This window comes from Pogonomyrmex barbatus, unplaced genomic scaffold, assembly GCF_055798465.1.
Source record: "Pogonomyrmex barbatus isolate J1 unplaced genomic scaffold, ASM5579846v1 scaffold8, whole genome shotgun sequence".
Taxonomy (NCBI): Eukaryota; Metazoa; Arthropoda; class Insecta; order Hymenoptera; family Formicidae; genus Pogonomyrmex; species Pogonomyrmex barbatus.
The window spans coordinates 7,465,962-7,488,246 of record NW_028297182.1 but is presented as its reverse complement, the minus strand read 5'-3'; the positions used below and the strand labels follow the sequence as shown (position 1 = coordinate 7,488,246).

General features: G+C 33.2%; 1 protein-coding gene across 1 annotated transcript in view; it reads left to right on the top strand.

Moving 5' to 3' along the window:
* Positions 1-22,285, top strand: part of MESR6 (misexpression suppressor of ras 6) — a 254,116-nt gene that overhangs the window by 55,167 nt on the left and 176,664 nt on the right. The gene's annotated exons all lie outside the window — the stretch shown is intronic.

Sequence of the window (22,285 nt, the reverse complement as noted above, 5' to 3'; positions counted from 1 at the left end):
TCGGGTACACGCACGCAGCACGCGCGCGGTCATACAAACACGTCGTATAGCCATTTTCCGCGCCCTCCCCCTCGCGTACTCCCTGCCCCCCTGCCGCGGCCCTGGTCTTCCGTAGTCACGTAATTGATGCTCCCGCGAAAACACCGTCAATTTTCAGAGCACATGGTTCCGCGATATGCTCGGCGCATAAGCGCATGACCTCCCTACAGGTGGTATGCAACATAGAATGTAAGAGCATTGAACCCATCACTATTGCAACGAAAATGCCATGCGTACCGCATTGTCCGTGACAATGAAAGCCAATGACCTTACGGACGGAAATGTGAAGTTTCGCCGAATTTTTCGTGTGACCAAAAATTTTATCCGTTGCGTTTTAGACCGTATGGTATTCCACAGAGAAAAGAATATACGGTTTACACAACGAACTTGTCGAGCTAATGACAGTGCAGGTCAGAGGCAATTCAGAATATTGCAGATTAACATTCAGTTGCAGATATCTAGATCTTTATATTTATATCATAGTTAATTTAAAAAATGATATGAAGCTTGATATGAAGATTTATCACATTATATTAGATTTTTTATTAATATCTTATTAATTAAATTACATTTTTTATTTTATCTTATTAAATAAAAGTATGTAACATTTGTACATAAAATCTATACTTTCTTAACTATTCTTATAAATAATTTACATTTCACATAGCTTACATAAAATTTATTTTTTATAATTTCCACCTTATTTTACAATACAAGAGAATTTTTTATATAATTTTTCGTAATATTTTATGTAAAATAAAATCTTTAGATTTATAATCTTTTCCTGGTCTTTTCAAAATGATTGCTTTATTTACAATATTTAGTCATTATATCGATATCTCAAAAAAGAACAACAGATGTTATCCCGCAGATATTAACTTCATATTACAATTTAAGATATGATTTGAAATTCATGATTGATCAATTATAATTAAATGCTATTTAATTATTTCAAGAACGGACAGATTGAAAATAATCGATGATATATATATATATATATATATATATAAATATATTGAGTATCATTATGGCTATCAAAAAGATTTGATATGCCGATGTATCAATGTCTTAGTCAAATCATTAATACGCAGCAGCTTGATGTAAAAAGAGACGCGCATATCTCTCGTACATATTCATGTAGATTTCATGTCACGATAATTTCTTCATCAAGGTGCTCTCATAAACAGCAGCTTACGTATTTCAATTCTTAATTGCAATACGAAATAATCATCTCTTTAAAAAACTGGTTCTTGAAGAAATAACAAGTCAGTTAGAATTCAGATCATCATTCCAATAATAATCACTCCTCTATCCTCCTCCTCATTCTCTTCGAATCTAGAAAAGCTATTTTATAGGTTATAATATTTAACATTGCTAATCAAGCATGTGTGAGTAATAATTACAATCTGTGACATATTTTTATTTTTATTATTTTATTATTTTTATTTCAAAGATTTTTTTTTAAATAAAATATTTGCCAAATGTCGCAATATGAAATTTTACTAATTCTATTAATCTAAATAATATGAGATGTATGTTCAAAAAAATGCACGTTGTGAATCTATTTCCATTAATTTTGACGTCTTTTCAACTTTGCCTTCTTTTAAACTGTTAGATATCATCAAACAAGATAGCGTATGATATGCAATGAATATCTTTCTCGTGTAAATGTTACATAAGAAACGTGTATATAATCCTCTATATCGGTAGACCATCACTATCGATGATATCATTCCTTCCGCCACGATTTCATAAGTGTGATTTTATGCTGGCACTCGGTTTCTCGATGCATGCGTGTGCTCGTCGCGTAATTTACAACTCGTAATGATCTAACATGGCATGATGGACTTGACGAAAGAAGCTATTGATAGACGTTCGTGTGGGCGAACGAACTTGTCCGCGTGTACCATTTCAGTTCTAAGGGAACGCCGCTAGTTCAATTCTTTCTCAATCTCCAGTTCATTACTGTTAATTGCGTTGAATCACACATATCCGCACACGCATGCGTTATTATTTAACAAAATGATAGTAATAAAAGTGTTATTATAGTTATTAAAGGAAATTAGACTTTTTAATTTTCTAATTTTCTTTTGATGATACCTCGATGAAATCACGATTATTCAAATTCATGATTACATAATTACATGGAAAAATTATTGTATTTTGTTTCTATGGATTCTTATATATGTTTGATGTAATTTTTATATATATTGTTAATCTTTCATATGATTTTTTTTTTTTTTTTTATCAAACATATAACATGAAACATGTTCACGTTATGTGTTCCGACAGCATATTCCGTTCTTAATAAGATCTTAATAAGATTAAAAGATCGTTCATTTATTCTCAGCTTTACACACACATACACACACACACACACACACACACACATTTCACGTGATTCTCCGTATGCAAACGCCAGCGAGATTATTCGAGAAGGCGCCGGCAGTGATGCAAGGTCGATCGATTTGAAAGTGGTACCTTGTACACCGCACTACGCTATTAACATACATGCGTCCAGGTATCAGTCTGATGCAAAGACAAGCCTGAATATGGCACTCGTCAATCCAGTATGTAGATTTGCGCAGGTGTCGCTGAGTTAGTCCAACGTAATTTTCAATTTTAATTGGTCGAGAAGAAGGAAAAAAGAATACTTGCGTACGAGCACCCACATGCTCGCGCTTTAATGATACTTGGAAATATTCCAGCTCGGACATCTATCCGCGAATTTTTGGATCCGAATGCGCTGATTATACGTTAAACATATTAACGATGCAACGATAATCACCCTCAAGAGTTGGACGAGCAGTCCCGTTGATAAGCAATTATTTCGGAGGATAAACATAAAGAAGCTAATCGAGCTACGCGTTTCGCGATGTTCGCGAATATAATCTCGAGGTTTATAAAATAAATATTAGTCAGATCAAGAAATCGCGTCCACCACGATCGCACGGTCGATGCTATTCAAAGTGTCAGATAAGTGAGTAGTTATGTTAGTAAATGTCTACGATTAATAATCTGCTAATCAAAGATAAACAAGAACTAAATAAATATTTAATAGGATCTGCAACAGGCAGGTTCTGTCTATTTTTAATTTTTAACGTTGATTTTTATTCTCGATGTCCACAAATTAAAACAACATGATATAATTTGAATTCGTGTTTAATTATGTTTAACGAAAAAGTACGAAAGAAAACATATATCTACTTATTGTTTAAAAAAATAGAAATATAACCTATACACTGACTATACAGAAATATAACCTATACACGGTCTCCCATATTCTCCATTTATCTTAATTATTTTATATGATTGATTAAAGAATTATTAAAAGTAATGGTAATGTTAATATAATAATATAATTTATGACGAAATTAAATGTTCTTGAATTTATAATAAGAAAATTATTAGGCGCTAAAGATCTTTCCTGATCGAAAAATGTCTTTATAACTTATTTAAAAAATTATTAACTCTATTTTATTGTAACTTTTAGAAAACGCTCATTTTAAGTTTGATAAAAACCATTACTATTGTTACAGAATGTACTCGTAGCTAAATCATTAGATTTTTATTAAATGAATGATTGAAAATTTGCTTACGGATTTTCAATGATGATAAGTTAGCATTTTCCGAACAGTCATTAATTTTGCTGATAAAACAAAGAATCCAGTTGATGCATACGTACACAGATTTACTATTGTCATTTCAACATGTCTGTTAATTTAGAATGTGATTTGTGCACCATTTATTTATTAAAACGACAAAGTTATCATTGCGTATATTTTCCAAAATTTATTTTGTTATACGAACGGAAGGCAAGCACCGGTTTTTCGTTCCATTTATATTAATGAAACAAATACATTGGTGTATTAACGAGTATTATTTTTACGCATTCATTGAACCAGATCAGCGTTTTATTATTTCTCTTTATTACGCTCGAAAAATATCTTGCCGTCGTGACCACGCGCAGCCATTTTAATTTATACGAAACGCAATTTTGTTCGTCGACTAAAGGTGTAATTAGCTTCAGGCTAATGGCGAGAAAAAAATTCCAAGAGGGAGCTGTGCGTTTTTCTACTGGATAATACGTGGAAATGCAGGGTATAGCTTTCCCAATTAATACTGGAAATCGAAGTGCCCCGGGATATTCCCATTAACTACAATCGCATGCCCTGTCGGTGCGCACAATTTTTTCCATTACCTATGAACGGTACCATTTCCCCCATTATTTGTAAACGTTATGGAAGCCAAAAAAATTGTAAAATTTTATTTTCGTTTAGACTTTAATTCTTCTCAAATATTAAATTATAATCTTAGTATTTCTTATATCGTATAATGCAAGTTATATACAAATTGTTTATAAAAAAAGTGTAAATATTTTGTATTAATCTAAAACATTGTTCCAAAAATTAAGAGACAGTAACTTTAGATATTGAATAAATGATAAACTTGTACTATATGTATTTATGTAATGAAATATGAAAATTCTCTAATATCATAAGTCACTGTCCAGAGTACCATAGAAATTCATAACAAAAAATGATTAATGTGATCAATTCTTTCTGCTTTTGTTTATATAATTGGCCTTTATTCAAATTCTAAATATTAAAGACAAAAACCTTGCAATAAAAAAGAACTTTATTTACGAATAATCATCTCTTTGCATTTTTCTATTTTCCAAGCAACTTTTAAATAAATTTAAATAAATAAACGAAAAGAAAAATAAATTCGGACATAAAACGTATTAAGAAATAACACAGAAGAATCCATTAATAATGTTATGTTTGAAAAATGTTGCGTTCTGAAACATTTACACATTTAACGTTTAGTTATAGAAAAAAATGAAGAAGTGATTATTAATATTTAAATATTTTTTCTAAACTTTGTAAATATTTAGCTTAATATACTGTTTCAAGCTGTTCTTAATATGCTGTATCTCTATATCTCCATATAAATAATCATGCTGCTAAATAAACGAGTACTTATGCATCGACATCCGATAATTATAAGATAATTAGTTCTTGCACGCGGTCAAAAACCGGGTCTCTATCATGGCAATTTCAGGAATTTATGAACAGACGCGTTAAACCACAAGAAAGATACGGTCTCTCAGCTTGGACTCGGATGTCTAACTTGTCGTAACTTCTATAAGTTTATCCTTATCCTTCGGAACTCACTGGAAGTTGCCGTTCTTCGTTTTCCATAATATATTCCGTGATATCTAAGAATCTATCATACAAATAGTTACAAATAACTTTGACATTTTTGTTATTAAGAGCATACGCACACGCGCAATATACATATATACATATATTTACATATATACGTGTATACATGTATTTTGTTAATATACATATTTTTTATTGATATATTTTTTATCATGCATGTGTATGGATGGTATACACATACACGCGCATCATTCATGAATACATAAAATCGCTAAAGTTATTTTGATTACAAGTCTCTTTTAGAATTTTTTATTTAATTTTTTTAGTTCTCATTTTTTTACCATAATAAAATAGAACATCTAATTTTATTTTGCTGTCAATGAAAAGTATTATACGTAATTCAATTTTTTAAATAATTAACGTCGTATACATCACAATTTTTACAATTTTATTCCATTTTGATGTCATTGTATCGAATTGAATTTTTAAAAGTAATTATATATTTTTAGAAAATTTATACATATAATATCCCATCTCTTATTTTTTAATTTTTATTGCGAATAGTCTTACTTTTAAACTGTACACCGCACATCCGCGTAATCAGTAAAATTTATGTCGATCTTCACCGTAGATCTTGTAGATTCATTGCGATAAAAACTCTACGCTACGAGCGAATTTATGAAGCATGTTTGCCAGAAGATCGAAAATACCGAGCATGTTCGTACGGACTTCCTTATCTTTCCTCTTTCTTGGCTGATGTTTCCCCTTTTTTTGAAATCCACGTCTAAGAGGTATAATGGTAACGCCGGAAAAGAATCTATATACACGTATACTTGTATACTTGTATATAATCTCGGGTAGAGCAATATCGAGGGTGGGATTTATGGAGCATGACAGAGATTTACAACGCCTCTCGCGTCCGGAGGCTTCATGGATCGCTGAATCGAGGGGACCTTGTTCCGCTCGCTTTCGATCCTCTCGATCTCCTCTCGATAACTACGCCGCCATCCGCACCTGTAGCGCGTATCGCGTAAACGTGGTACGTATCGAATACATCAAGAGACATAAAGAAAGAAAATAAAAATAATTAGCAAAGGAATGAACGAACGGAGACTTGAACAGAATCACATAATAGACATTGCGGATCTAGAAAATTAGAAATCTAAATATTTTGGAAAAGCCCAAGAACAATCAGGTATCTTAAAATTCTTCAGTAACTTGGATATTTGTAATTTAAACCTTTGATATTTATATGTCAATCAAGAAAATCTGAAAACGTGAACGAAACTATCGTTAAATTTTAATTCATTTAAAATCATGTTTTTGTTATATCGTTAGTGTCGAAAATATTTTATTGTCTGTGTAGTTAGAAGAATTAAAAATTTAGCTTATGTATCTTTTTTTTTAGTTAAAAAGAATGTTCTTGAATATTTTTATAAATTATTATATAATACGATCGTTGCTTAATTGCATTTTTAGTTCAATTTTTGTAGTTGCCTTTTTCTCCGGGATTTATCAGTTTCGCGGTTAAGCCTCATATCGGATCTGAGCGGGAAACAGTTGGTTGGAGGGCGTAAACGACGATAGGTTTATCGAATAACGGCGCAGACAATCGCATAAAAAAGGTGCTGACAATGTAAGCGAATGGTCAAACCTGACAAGCTGACAAACACGCATGGTAGATAGCAGGATGTTACCGGAAACATGTCGAAACGAGCAGTTAAACAAAGCCGGCGTTGCTTTTTCGTTGCATCGATCTAACTCACTGTTGGAGAATATAACTCCGTATTATAGAAAATGAGATATTTTTACATTTTTATAGACAAGGGAAGGTAGAGAGAGAGAGAGAGAGAGAGAGAGAGAGAGAGAGAGAAAATACACATTTCGAGTAAAATTAAAATAAGCATCCAAGTGCATTGATCCAAGTTAACAAAGGACGTTAATAACAACAATGGTTGGCTATATTTGACAACGTTTGATGCTTCGTTGATAATTCGTAATTATATATATATATATATATATATATATATATATATATATATATATATTCGTAATTACGTTGATGAAATTGTGAGATTAATCAACCGAAATCACGCTTACGCTGTCAATGGGATAGAATACATATCGTGATTTGTTATACACGCGGCCAGGCTCTATTCGATGTAGTGGCCTTGTTGATCCAAGCCTACCGAATCATCCATCAGTGCACCATACGCGAAACAACGCTCGATGGAACTTGATCGCTGATTCATAATCGACGATTCCGGGATGCACTCGCGCAGCCCGGCATTGCGAAAGATATGAGGATTGGAAGGGGGGAGGGGGCAGGAGGGGGGGCGGGGGAGGAGGGGCAGGGGAGGGAATATGCACGCACGCGGGAGACAAGAGAGGCTTTTCAGCTGTCGAATGTTGCTGTGCTAGAATCGAATCCCATCTCTCTCGTTGCGTGGACCACGGGTGCTCCGCTAATTAATGTTTACGATTTCCATTAGCGCGACGCGACCGCAGTCACCGACTTCCTGCGAGGGGAGTGGCTTATAACGTGCATGGACACTTTGACGCAATAACGTCGGCCTGTAGTACCTTCATGCAAATGCGCATCGCGCATTCACTTCGAAAAAGAGAAGCACATATTTATTTTCACGCAGATTCCTAGATATAGATGCAGATGTGTGTATTAATGTCTTACTTTACTCTTTAAATCAGTACCAGACAATCAGTAAGTTGGTTATGATATTAGACTTAATAATAAATGCGACTTTCTAATAATACCCTACGTTTATCAATTTTAAACTGACATTTTTATTTTGTAATCATTACAAATATTTGTTTATATTCTACATTTTTTCCCGGTAAAATTAAATATGTGATAACCAATAATATGATATTATTATTTTCGGATTAAATTTAACCGTGTGCAAATGAGAGGTATTATTTGATATCACATGATAAAAACAAAGTAGTGCGTTGTTTGTGTGCGCATGAACCTATTATTTTATTAATATACAAATGTAAATTTAATATTAATTTACATAATAATCAGATAATAATATATTAATTAAGATTTTATTATTTTCATCAGTTTTTCGTACCTATTTAATAATTATTGGACTCCAAAATCAGATTTCTAGTCAGTTTTTTCTTACATTAATTATAATAAATATTTGTACGCACAAGTATATATGTATATATATATATATATATATATATATATATTTGATGACAAATTCAATATGTTATTTCTCGCATCGATTTCCGAATACTTTACGCACGAAAATTTGCGTCATACGTTTTAGTAGAGTTCGATGACCGAAGTTGTAAGTAACGTACTGCCTTTGTACAGTACAATGAAATGCAATTTGCGCTGAATGCACAACAGCGCCAGGTGTAAGCTTCTGCAGAAGCGATAGTCAAACACTATATTTCAATACTACTACGTGGAATCCATTAATTTTTAACTCTTACGTCTGTGAATCAAATCTTATGCAATCTTTCGTCATTACCCGTGTCATTGGTTAAACTTTTATATATTTACGTCTGAAAAGAAAACGTAAGCTGTAAGCAAAGTAAAAAATCATTTCTATATAGACAACAGATTTTTGCTGCTATTAGATATTAATTTGCTCTCAAATAATACTATAAGTAAACTTTCAACTTAACAACGATTAAGAAAATATCATATGCAAATTAATATAATTTAATTAATATAATTTAAACAAAATATATCGACATACAAATACAAATTGCATATATTTTTTATAAATATTTTATATATGCTATATAAATATTCATAATCAATTTATAAATATCTGAACAATAAACTTTATAGCTTTTATATATAAATTCTAATTCTAAGTTGGAAAGAGATCTACAACCAATGATAAATGGACACAATTAATTTCAAACGATTGTACATCTCTCATATTTTTCAATAAATAATATCCGCATAGTAAGAAGAAGGATTATGAGTGTGAGTGCGCACACGAGCGCGTATGTGTGTATGTATATATCAGCTATAAGCAACACAAATCTCGCAAAGAAGTTTCATACCCTAAAACTTTCAGCGTTAGATTCCCAAATCGTGCAAGAGAAATGGCGTATTTCGGCACGGGCTGTTTCGCCGTTGGGGTGAAAAGCAAGCGCGTGTGGGAGCACTTAAACGGGGGGATGGATTCCTGTTTTTTCGCTCGTCCAATCGCCACGCCACGGGACAAACATGGCGGGCGCCATAATTTATGCACCCCACCTTTTCATGTGCGTGATTTTTGTCAGGGCCGTCCACGTACGTGCATACACACCGCGTGGAAAAACGGACAGATGCTGCGTTTTGCATCTTTCTAAATATCGATGTGTTTTAGATGTTTGTCTGAAAAAATGGCGAAAATAGGAGCATCACCAAAAATTTTGCGACAAAGAATTGATAGAACCAATTATCAATGTAATATCCAAGCTTAATGATATTTTTATATTACTTTTTTTTAAAAAAAGATGACCATTTGTTATCAATGCAAATATATATAGAGAAAAATAGTAAAGAATAATTATTTAATGTTTAGAATGATAAATAATAAGAAAAGAAAGAATAAAAATAATTTTATTAAGCATAATTATTGTAAACATTATATTAAATCTTATGTATAATCATCAAACAAATAATACATAACTTTATATATTTAATTAAAAAGTCATTTTATTATTATTATTTGACTTTATCAAAATAATGTACTGATCGATGCATTGATAATTAAGTTCAAATTCGTTTAGCAAATCACGCAATAGTTAATGCATAAATTGATTAAATAAAAAATACACAAACATGCATGTCTTTCAGCTTCGTGATAATTCTCATGCAATAGTTGCGCAATGTATTCACGTAGCACTTGCTTTCAAAAGCCAACATTATTCAGATAAATGCTATCTCGGTTTTTTACATGATAAAGGATACCGCATGTTCGAGAGATCAGGCACAGTTTCGACACGAGGCAATATATCGCGAGATGTTGTTCTGACTAAAAAATATCAAAAAGACGAAAACAAGAACGAGAACGAAACGAGGCTGAACCGGTGTGGTTGGCCCTTTATCATATCTCTAAGATAAGCTAAGGCCTTTCGAGTGTACCGGTTATCTCAAGCCTACTGGCGATCATTTCGTACATGTAAAGCTAAAAATATTCATTCCACAATTTTTTAAGACTTTTCTAATGCAATCTTTCTTTCTTCGATCTTCTCTTTCATTATTAATATATTTTGTTTTTATTTTATAATTATATAGGATGTTTTTTTAAATGTTAAACGTTCATTACACATTACATTATCTTATTCAATTTTTGTTCAATTTTTTAATATTTTATTTTATTATTTATCATTTATTTATATTATATTTTATTATTTAAATTTTTAAAACTTTTAATGTGATTTGAATATTAAAATATCTTCAATTTTACTTGCTTTAACTTTTATTATCTACATCTTCAAAAAATATTGCTTTTAACATATTTCATGAAAATCTTTTTGCACATTTTGATACAGTATTTTCAATATAAATATTTGTTATTATTTATTTATTAAATATAACCGCAATTGTTATAGATATTAATGCTATAATAATTATACTATAATTATATAATCCGAAAGATTATCCAAATCATAATAATATAATAAATATTCTTATTATTAGTTTGACCGTTGAAAATATTCGCGATGTAATGCTAATATGATGACAAAGTGGTAGCCTGTGTCATAAACCGTCTTATCTTCGTAAGGGATGTAAAGGCGTCCTCCGTGGTGGGTTTGAGAGAAGACTGCCTAATAGTCACCCTTGTGTCCCGTTCCCTACCCGTTCTTCGAAGGCAGTTGGTTCTCTATTTAATCTCGAGGTGACAAATGGCCGTGGCACTGATTCGGTGACTCAAACATAATCCTGTCACCACATGCAAACATTGATCGGGACCAATATCGGGTCGAACCTGTCGGCGACGACCCCTGTGGAACAACCCCCGAAGAAGATATATGAGGCGGACGAGACAATCTCGAACCTTGCGGAAGACTAATCGATGGAATTGTCTTTTTGCCATGACAGTACAAAATAATCCGTTGTTCTTTGATATTCCTTAGTGGAAGTAGTACAATTTTATTAATTACAATCTCTTAAAGAATAATTATTAAAACAAATGCAGTAAAAGTCAAATACACTAGGTTAACAAAAATAAACTGATATACGAAAAAATATCAAAATTTCAATAAATATATCATGAAAAATGAAATACCAACTCTACCAATATTAAAATATTAAAATATAATATATATTTTAAGTATTATTTACAAAATTGTAAAAAATAAAAATATAATAGTAGCATAAAGTAACATTTGTAACATTTAACTTTTTTTTATTTTGTCGCGTTTATTTTGTCAAAAAATTTAAATAAAACTATGAAACATTTTTTTCTTTTATACAAAATCGCGTATGTATTATTGCATGGTAACATATAATGACGCGTACATTTCATTATAAAATGAAATATGGCAATTGAAACGATAAATGTAACAATGTTAGCTTTTCTCAATCTCTTAAATGGTCCAGGTATATACACTGCAGACGGTTAGGTGTTAATAATGGATAATGATAGTACAGGACTATGGAATGTGCATATTACAGTTTCAATGTGTACGTGCTGTCAACAGTATGCTTTAATTATAGAACTGTTGACCGCACGGTCCGGTGTACCTATTTACCTCCAATAATGGTTCGAGATTATTTACATCAAAAGCTTCGTTAGTGTAATATCATTTTGGCATGGAAATTATACGCATAAAAAACTACAGTAAGTTTTTTAATTAAATAATAATACCTTACACAGATTTATAATATCAAGATTAAATCTTTCCAATGTATAGAGTTAAAAGTAAAAAGTTGCTGATAAAACATTTCAGTTGATTTCAAGTTGAATTTCAATCTCGAATTTGTTTTATACAGACAAAGTGTATCTGTGAACGATTTTATTTGTGATATCTTTATGTTTTAAAATACTTTCTATAAATACTTTTCTACAATTTCTGCGATTATGTAAACTTTCTTGGCTCTGGAGATAACTTACAGAAATATTAAAAAAAATTGTATTACTTGGTAAGCTTATATTATCTATTAGTGCTTATTTAATTTTTATATGAAGAAAGATTGCATATTACATCTAAGTTTGAATGTCTTAAAGAATATATTTTCAAATAATAAGAAAATATTCCGTTAAAAATATTTGATAAAAAAATATTTAATAGAAAGACTCCATTTTAGAAATATTTGATAAAATATAATTATTTTAACGTTATATTGTTTATTTACTATTTTAATTATTTTAAATTTGCACATATATTTAACTATATATTAACTCTATATTGATGTTGATTAATTTGCATAATTAAAAATTAATTTTTAAAAAGTAATTTTTTAAAAATTAAAAAGTAATTTTTTCTGAAAAGAAATCTTTGAAGAATGAAAAATGAAAATTCGAGATATTAATTGTACAATAATATGTTAATTTTTACGAATGATTAAAAATATTTAATAAAACAAGTTTCTACTTTATTTATATCCATTTCCAATGCAGATTAATTTTAATCTCAATTTAATTTATTCTTTATCTTTTTCCTATTTTTAGAAGAACTAAAGAAAAATAGAAAATAAATTAAACCGAGATTAAAGTTAATCTGCATTGGTAGAAATGGAAATTAGCTTTGTCAGATAATAACATTAAATAAATATAACAAAAATAACATACATAGATTAATCAATCATAAAATTATATAAATATAAAAAAAGATAAATAAAAAATGCAAAAGTCAAGATCGCAAAGATCAAAAGTGAAAGTGTCATGGCTATTGAAAAAATATATAAATTGACTCATAAATTATCATAGGCTAAAACTTAGTTGTTATTGTCAATTGTTATAATATAGTACAGTAATCTAATTATTCCTTATTTTTTTTAAATGAACAAACCTCATTTCAAGAATTAAATTATTGAAAAAAAGATCGATATCTTTTTTTTTAATAATAGTTTAGTACATCGATTTAACAGTTATGGAAAAAGCTCGAGTATCACTCAAAAGATTTTTTTAATTGTTTTAGAATAACGAGCAGAATTTTTTTGGGTGTAATTTTTCCTCCTCATGCATTTAATTTAATTAACTGTTTTCTAAAACTTATAACATATATATCAAATTCATATTTATTTATAAACTGCTGAGATTATCGATGGCAAAATCTAATGTAATAATATAATTTAGATATCTAGCTTAATTTTTAAATAGTTTTACGTCGATCTATAATTATAAACATGAAATTGCATACACAGTATATACATACACACACATATATATATATATATATTACAAATTACATGTTTTTTTTTACTATATATGCAATTACTATATGCAATCGCCAATAACTTCATAATGCTGTCGTAATTATTATGTGTATACGAGATATACCCAGCATGAAGAGAGAAGTAATTTCTCAGTATCTACAATGTATATTTATACGGGTGAGAAAAACTCAGTATGGCACAATTCAAAAACATTTTTCTGCAACGAATACATAAGACGGAGTCGATTGGAGGTAAATCTATTCTCGTCTATCTCGTGAATTATATCCGATCAGTCCAATGTTAGAACATTTGCAGAATATTTTTACGTGTCGCATAAAGCTCATATGCGTAATTGCACGTTGAAGTTAATAAACGCCAAAATTACAACGGCTTTATTCTGCTAATTCTCATGCAAATACGTAACTGTTTTTAACCAGGTGTTTCTTATAATCTCGCAGATAAATCTATTTTGAGACAATCACTTTCTCAAATTATATCAGAATTTTGCTCGCAGGCATTAAACAAAAAAAAAATAAAGAAAAAAAATTATCAATTTCTTTCTTTACAAAAAATAACTGAATAAAAGGACGCAAGATGAATTGACTGCCTTAATTGAAATGTAAAAAAAAAACTCAATTTATTGGAACGGACACTAATGTTGCGCGACGACTCGTTCGAGTCGTCGATTTTACGCTGCGTAAACAGAAATCACGTCGTGGGGTCACGAGCCTCGCAAACTGATTGTCCGGCGTGTCGCGACGAATCGATAATTAATCGCTAATTATTAATCACAACGGAACAGTTTACTGCAGAATGCAGTCTTCTTGATGAATTATACGCTTAGGTATTCGAATAGGAATAAAAGCAATGATATTGAAGTGACCATCTATTTGTACAGTACTACTTATACAATTGCCTTTATATTTTTTCAAGATCATGACTTATATTTTAAGACAAAATATATTAACACAAATTATATATAGATATTGTTCATACACATGACAATTGCGCGAATTTTGTGCTAAGGTTAATTGCACAAATAGATTTGAATTGTTAATCGTTTAAAAAATCTACATTTCTATAAATATAGCGAATATAGCAATCGTTTACATGTTTAAATGTTAATTGTATGTATATGAATATATGCAGAGTTATCCGAAAAAATAAAATTGTTCCAAAACAGTTTAAAAACAATTTATTGACACGATATTCATATTTTACACATAATATTAGAAATCACTAGAAAACATTTTAAATTATTTGTTGAAAATGAAGATTTTATATATATATATATATATATATATATATATATATATATATATATAATATTATTGTATTAATATGCTGAAAATTACACAGTCACATTTTGCACTAAATCTAAAATACAAATATATGTTATTGTTCAACTTTTTAAATGTAAATGTATAGATCTTAATACTATGAAGAAACATATAATCTTAATTATTTTGTGACAGATATTAAAAAAAAAATGATTGAGGAACGTGGGATTTATTTAATTTAATATTTACACGCAATAATATTAAAAATTTTATATATTTATATGTACAAGCATATCCTTGAATAATTATCATACAAATAGTTCTCGGACATTCGTGATAAAATACCGCGAAGTGATTGTACGTATCTGTTGTTGCACTCTCTTCTAGTCTGCATGTGATATCTTCGGGTTATCTAACGCTTATACAAAACTTCTCTTTGCGTCTTACAACTTAATTATATCTCGTGATTTATGTAGTTTGCATTTCGCATCCATCCGTCGAATCGAAATGCAGATTTTTTTTTTGCAGATCTATGTTTTACGCTAATCACATTTCTCTCACCATCAGTTTCGCTCCTTGTCATCGCGATTGCGTGCATCTCGAACTCTTTTTAGCGTGGAATACGTAGAGTATCGGTCGAAGATCTTTCGGCAAGTCCAAGAGCACGGTATGAAGTTCCTACTTTCTGAACACTACGTAGGAACTCTATACCTCGCTGCTGGATCTCTACCATATTCATTAGATATCGTCTTTCTCTTCTTTCTTCCTCTTGTGTTTCGGTCGGTAAGTGCCTGCCTATATCACAAGCATCACACACTTGAATTTGCACTTTTAATCCTACGTCGTTTTGCGTGATACATACCTTTATATGTAATATCCTTGAGAAAACAAATTTTAGTTTAGAATATAATCTTTGTTTGTATTGAATAATTTAAAATATATTTAAATAAATAAATACGCATATAACTGGACCGATATAGTCATACAGATAATAGAAAGAATCGCTGGCCTATACGGTCGAGCAAGATTTTTTGAGCGCCTACTTTTTGAATTTAATTAAATAAATGCTTAAATAATACGGATTTAAATTTAAAAAGTTGTAACGGAAGATTAACATATCTGCAACATTACTGCAAGGTAAATATTGGAAGAGAGAAAATATAAGGAAAACATACAAAAGTAACATCTACAGAATCAATTACAATTAAAATGAAATAAAATTAAAATGAATATCCAGATGATAGCACAGATCCTTATGGTAAAATTGCGATTCGGAGCACGTGAATGCACAAAAAATGTGTCCAGTCACATCGATGCGGGAAGATTCAAACTCTCACTTGTATTCTAAACGACAAGAATGTTTGAACAGTCAACGCGTTATCTTTTCACGTTCAGTACGAAAAGACGAATTTAATGAATCGAACGAAGAAGCAACTCTCCGCACTGCCTCGCACCAAATGCAGCACGCTGAGGAAGAGCTCAATGAGACAGCTAATCACGTGAATTCTCGACGAGCACTGCCACGTTGTCGTTTAATCACCAAGTCATCGACGAGATCATCGACGAACTTTCGAATTTCTTTTTTATTAAAAATTAGAAAAATACTTTTCGATGCTTCTCTTCCCTTCTTCACTTTTCTGGCGGAAATCCGGATGGAACTCGAACTCGCTCGTGAGATGACCGGCGATATTTGAAATCTCGAAAGCTCGATCCCATGAAACCTATCTGTACGAAGGCCCGCAAAGAACTGAAGAGTCTCGGAGGGGCACCGAGTGGAGAAACACACACGCCGAGGACACACACGGCCCTGCACACGGTCCCCTCTACTTCCTTCCAAGTCTACCAGCAACACCGACGCCCCTGGCGGTAAAGAATGACACGATGCTATGCCACTGCCGCGGAAGAAGACGAAGAGGAAGACGACAACGAGCAGCGTGCGGAAAGGCGGGAGGGTGGGAGGAACCCGATTTGACGCCGCCGAGAGAGGCAGAGGAAAAGAGAAGACTCAAATGCTCCAATTACAACCATTCGTGTCCGTGAATCGCACGGTGTAATTATTGCGAACACGTAATGCATAACTGGCTATGATTGATTTTTCCTGCAGATCGTTCGTCACAAAGAGAGGCGAAGAACGCGCGTGGAATATCTTTTGCTACAATTGCACCTAAGTCGTACAATAGACTTCTTTGTACGTGATCTATCGGCGACTTGATGACAGTGTGAATTTGGACATGATCGAAAACGATCGAAAATACATCCATTTAAATTTCAAATTAATTTTTTAAACCTTTCCTAGAAGCAATATTTATGAAAATATATTCTATTATAGCGTACAGATCTTCATTTCGAACATGTAATACAAAAAAATATTATTGAAAAATAGAATCTGTTAAGTGCGTTTTCAATCTTAACTATCTAATCATTTCTTTAAAAAAAAAAAAAAAAAAAAAAAAAAAAAAAAAAAAAAAAAAAACGAATTATTGATCTTTCCAAAGTACGGTTCATAAGTTTCTGAACTTCTTGTGATTTAAAGGAAGAACATTTTGTTAATGAATTTTATTTTAATCTCAATTTATGGATATTATTTATATCCTGAAATTAAAGGGACGACGAGGGCGAAATTAACATATAATTATGTGGTCTAAAATAAAACTGTATACTTTATCTGTCAAAGGTTGCGACTTTATTTGCCAAAGGTTGCTCGCTCTTGCGGTGAACTTTTGCACGAACTAGCGCAAAACGCGGAAGGAAGAAGTACCCTGTAATCGGCGTTGATCGGGCGTTCAAAGGAAAACCAAGTCAATTGAGTGATTTGATTATCGGCCGATTAATAGCATCGATTGCCATTTGTTCGTAGTTAAACGCGTTAGCCTGGTCAATGTGGCCGTTGTTGAGTCAGTCGAATGATATCATTACCGCGTGGTCTTTATTTGCATGAAACACTTATTCGATCACCGTGCGTTATGCTCAGACGGCTAGCGTGTTTTCTCGAACGATTTGTCGTATAGACGTATTAGATGTAGTTAAGACGTATAATGATGTAGTGAATAACAAAGATTCTTTTGTACACTCCTGTAATATTCTTTTGTAAAACTTCCCTATAAATTTATAAATATTCCCCATACATTATTATATACGCTGCACATATGGCACTCCCATATTGTAATTTTGTTAATTTTTTGGAAATCTTGACCTTTTCTCGATCGAATCACAACGAGATACCATAACCACAATTCATCATTATTCTTTTGATACGAAAATTTATTTAGGAATTTATTATATTTTCAAACGGATGTACACTCTTTATGATTAACGAAATGCTCAAAAAATGTATATAAACTTAATTAATTAATTAGTCGTTCTGTGACATGTCGTTTTTGTGTTTCATTAATCGCGTGTGAGAATAGAAACGGAGAAACTAAATTTGATATCGCGAATATCACGCGAACGCCGCGATACAGATTGAACTAAACATGCAGTATCTTTTTTGTCGCAAAATGCGTAGAGAATTTCCGTGAAATCAATCAGATCACGCATCAGGGAGCTAGTTTAATTATTCAGAGTAGCTGGCGGCATCGGCTTTCCGCTGAACCAATCGGGCCGGACAGGGTGTGCGATATATGCGAAAACGTGTACGAAGGCAATAGATCGTGTGACCCGAGTCACAAAAGTCGATATTCAATCTTTGACACCTGCCTGAAATTCGTTTGACATATGACGAGAAGTAAATTTTGCAGTTAAAGTTATTTTGGCAGTATCGATCGGTTCTGTTATCGTTAAAAATAACAGCGCGATTATTTTACTAGCGTGTCAGACGTTCTTTTTATTAGTCCGTTTGTCGCGTTCATTGGAACTTATTATGTAGACAAATTTTATAGCGTTTAGCGAATTTCGGATAAGCGGAATAAAATGTTACATTGTTAAGAGCACTAAAAACTAATAATGTTCTGCTATCGTTATTCCCTTCTCGCTCGTTATTCTTAGAAAAGGAGCAATAAAAGTGGTGTCGTACAACTGTAAAAGGGTACGAGCCATCACGTTTGACTCAACGATGGTGACAGCACGATTGTGTGAAGAAAAAGAGAAACGTGACGCTTGTTTAACCATGTGTGAATTGAATTTAAGACGAAGCTCCGTTGCGCACGAAGACTCGGCTTCTCTGCAGCGTTTGCCTCGATTCGTGGGAACTTCTTTTTCCCTCTTAAAAGATTTTACGCGCCCGCATCCATGTTCGTGACCACTTTGACCCTAATTTTAACCGATCCTAAATTGACTGAGTTAACAAAATAACTTCCCACTAGGTTTTCCTACATTTCATCTCTCAACAAATATTTATTCCTATTTATTACAATATGGGATATTAAGTGTAAATAAATTTATATCATAAACCTCATTATAGCATTATTTTATACAATTTTACACACGCATAATTTTTCGTAATGTATTAAAAAAAAAATAAACAAATATATATAATATACACGCACGTTAACGTTAAATCACAAAATAAACTTTTGACAGTATTCAAAAATATATTCTCAAGCCGTCAGCATGCAAGGATAATGAGCTTAAATTATGGCACGGTTCAACAAGCCTTGCAAGGATTACAATTCATCAAAATAGCAAAAAACGATTCGTTTCGTCACGCGTTTTTGTAATATGTTGCCACGCTAAAACTCGCAAGGATTCCAAAGAGTGAACAGTGGAAGCTATTTTAAAGTCAACTCCATCAATGATTGTTAAATTGTTAATTTATTCTCAACGGCATGCTAATATAAAGAGCTTAAACTATGGCACACGGTTCAACAAGTTCCACGATTCTCTTCGCAAGTATCACGACGCGACCCATAATGACAAAAAAGGGTCCGCTTCGTCACGCGTTTTTGTAACGTCGCCGCGAGGATGGAGAATCGCGATGACTCCAGAAAACAGACGGCAAAAGCTATTCTAAAGGCCATCGACAACCTTTGTGCAACAGGTTAACCTGTCACTTCTTTCAATGATTATTAAATTATTAATTTATTCTCTCGTCAACCGCGGACAAGGTGATCGCGTGTAACGCGCTGAAACCTGCTCGAGAACTCGATCGTTAACCATAAGATAAACCGCGTTTTTAATACGACGCGCCTTCGAACCGACCAATCTCGAGCCAGCCAATTGATATATAAACGCTTCTGCTTCGATATATTATAGAACACCGCATACGCATCATCCATAAAATCTTAATCCGGCGGGATAGGATAGGATCGTGTCTTTTTATTAGACTTGTCGCGGAAATTTTTAGAAAGAAACGTCGCGCGCTTTCGCACAGCCACTCTCGCATACGTATGTGATCGTAAAACGTCGTTACGTCTTTCGCGGATCGTAAAAAGGCGCAAAAGTTGTCGCGAGGCAAGTGCAGAATGCAAACGGCGTCCGACGCGACGACGCCGGTCATCGCGCGGCCGAAGAGAAGACAGCACAGAAGTTTCAAAAGGAACGAGAGAGGCGGAGGTGGAAGCGCGAGATACTCGATATAAAGAGATGAGGAGGAGGAGGAGGAGGAGGAGGAGGAGGAGGAGAAGGAGGAGGAGAAGGAGGAGGAGGAGGGAGCCGCGATGAAGAGACCCCTCCGCGAGAGAGATCAAGGTTACAGAGTAGCTCCGATGACGCAATCGCCTGCAGCTGCATCCGGCGACATCTAATTGCTCTCGCCTTGTCATGCCAGATACATTACATATCACTGTCGAGCGATCTCTTTCTCGATCCCTCCGATTCTTCCTCCTTCTTTGTACTCCCACAGCACGTGCTCGAATTTTCGATCAGAAGCGCCAAAGGGTGGCACAATTTGAGAAATACCAACACGACAGATTCCTAAACGGTAGCCAAACGAATAAAATCTGTTTTCTGTATTCTATTTCTGGTAACCGCAAGGACAACGTGAAACTCATGAGAATATTTCGCGGAGCATGTTGATGAGTGCGATGGTAGATAAAGATAATTAGTTATTCTTTATCGATCAGTAATATCCGTCGGTAATTAATTACGTAAAAGAGCGCCATACAAGTCACCAGCACGCAATTGCACATCAACGGCGGTCGAAATTAGAATAACGAATCGCTATTAGCATACCTTACGAGATGATCAAATATATTTGATACAATGCCGTTCCCCCCCTCTCTCTCTCTCTCTCTCTCTCTCTCTCTCTCTTTCTCTTGTACGCATCTAATTACTGAACATAAAAGATGGATATTACCGTCTTCTATTTCGACAGCGCTTCGAAATGCGAGAGTTCGCGTAGCAATAATCTTCTTTTTTCTCTTTTTTTTTTTTTTTTTTCGCCTCCGTATTGATCTCTCATCGACACGCAGTCATAAAACGCGTCGCAATTTAGAAGATAACTGCACGAGTAAACACGGGTACTTGCGAATCATTCTCGTAGCCGCGCGCGCGATGAAACTCGTTTGGATGAACGAGAGATCGGACATGAAGATTCGATTCGATCGGAACCGAGCCGAAGGGAAGCACCGTTGGACCGGTTTCAAGGTGAATAGCAAGGTACCCCGCCCGTTCACTGAACGAATGAAATTGCTCGTTGTTACAATACGGCGCGGCAAGTGATGTGTGTGCCAGTGCGGAATGTGTGTCTTTACTCTAGAACGCACAAATAGGCGTGAGATGCCAATCTGCAGAAATAATCTACACCGGATACACGAATCAACCGAAGAAATGTGTGACGCGTACAACATACAATTATTCATACGATATGCTCTCGCACGCATAATTTTATTCCCGGAAACAGCTGAAATAATTATTAAAATGAAAGTAACAGTTTTACGATGCAAATCAATTATTATAATCATTATAATGCCTTTCTAAGTTTTTGCGAGTAGAGATATTCATAAGATTTACTTTCCAATTTTTCTCATTATGGGATATTTCCATTCGATGACTACTACTCAGTTATATATTCGATACAACGTGACATAATCATACAAATGAATCTATTTTCGGTATCACTCTTCATTTAATGCCACTTGATTAATAGTATTCTAACAAATTGCTGGCGCTCCGTTATTGCAGCTAATAATTCGGAATTCGTTAGATAAATTTACGCAGTGACGCGAGCTGTCTGCCATCTCATGCGCAAATGCGCTTATGAGCGAGAAAAAGAGCAGCTGCTCGCATAACGAAACGCTTCTTAACGTTTATATCGTTCATCATTCAAAATCATTCATTTCCCGCGTAGAAGCCGAACGCTGACATCTTCCTGACACATCAACGCGGTGCGTTGTAGCAATCAAACTTCTCGAGAAGCTCCAGCGGAAAGAAAAGTGAGATTCCGAAACGTCTCCCGGAAAAGAGATTCGTCTCCCTCGAAATTATGAAAGTCTGCGGAAGCTTCGACCATTAACTTGCCTGCCAAGAGAGGAGCACGAAGAAGAACGAGATTCGTCGTCGTC